This window comes from Arachis stenosperma, chromosome 6, assembly GCF_014773155.1.
Source record: "Arachis stenosperma cultivar V10309 chromosome 6, arast.V10309.gnm1.PFL2, whole genome shotgun sequence".
Lineage (NCBI taxonomy): Eukaryota > Viridiplantae > Streptophyta > Magnoliopsida > Fabales > Fabaceae > Arachis > Arachis stenosperma.
The window spans coordinates 34,219,969-34,220,876 of NC_080382.1; the positions used below are offsets into that span (position 1 = coordinate 34,219,969).

Below are 908 nucleotides of genomic sequence, written 5' to 3' on the forward strand. Positions count from 1 at the left end.
TTTGAGAAATCAAATTGACTTGTTGAGTCAATATCTTGTTTTGAGCCAATATGACATTCAGAGTATCAATCTCAAGAACTCCTTTCTTCTGATTTGTCCCATTGTTCACAGGATTCCTTTCAGAAGTGTACATGAATTGGTTATTTGCAACCATTTCAATTAGTTCTTGAGCTTCTGTAGGCGTCTTCTTCAGATGAAGAGATCCTCCAGTAGAGCTATCCAAAGACATCTTGGACAGTTCAGACAGACCATCATAGAAAATACCTATGATGCTCCATTTAGAAAGCATATCAGAGGGACACTTTCTGATCAATTGTTTGTATCTTTCCCAAGCTTCATAGAGGGATTCTCCTTCCTTCTGTCTGAAGGTTTGGACTTCCACTCTAAGCTTACTCAATTTTTGAGGTGGAAAGAACTTTGCCAAGAAGGCATTGACTAGCTTTTCCCAAGAGTTCAGCCTTTCTTTAGGTTGTGAGTCCAACCATATCCTAGCTCTGTCTCTTACAGCAAAAGGGAATAGCATAAGTCTGTAGACCTCAGGGTCAACCCTATTAGTCTTGACAGTGTCACAGATTTGCAAGAATTCAGCTAAAAACTGATGAGGATCTTCCAATGGAAGTCCATGGAACTTGCAATTCTGCTGCATTAGAGAAACTAATTGAGGCTTAAGCTCAAAGTTGTTTGCTCCAATGGCAGGGATAGAGATGCTTCTCCCATAGAAGTCGGGAGTAGGTGCAATAAAGTCACCCAGCACCTTCCTTGCATTGTTGGCATTGTTGTTGTTTTCGGCTGCCATGGGTTCTTCTTCTTTGAAGATTTCTGTTAGGTCCTCTACAGAGAGTTTTGCCTTAGCTTCTCTTAGCTTTCGCTTCAAGGTCCTTTCAGGTTCAGGGTCAGCCTCAACAAGA

At 41.3% G+C, this 908-nt stretch overlaps 1 non-coding gene across 1 annotated transcript; it reads left to right on the forward strand.

Moving 5' to 3' along the window:
- The first annotated feature begins 283 nt into the window (after positions 1-283).
- Positions 284-391, forward strand: LOC130938338 (small nucleolar RNA R71). The gene has a single exon (XR_009069507.1). It is a non-coding gene; the product is annotated as a small nucleolar RNA R71 (small nucleolar RNA).
- The last annotated feature ends 517 nt before the right edge of the window (positions 392-908 follow it).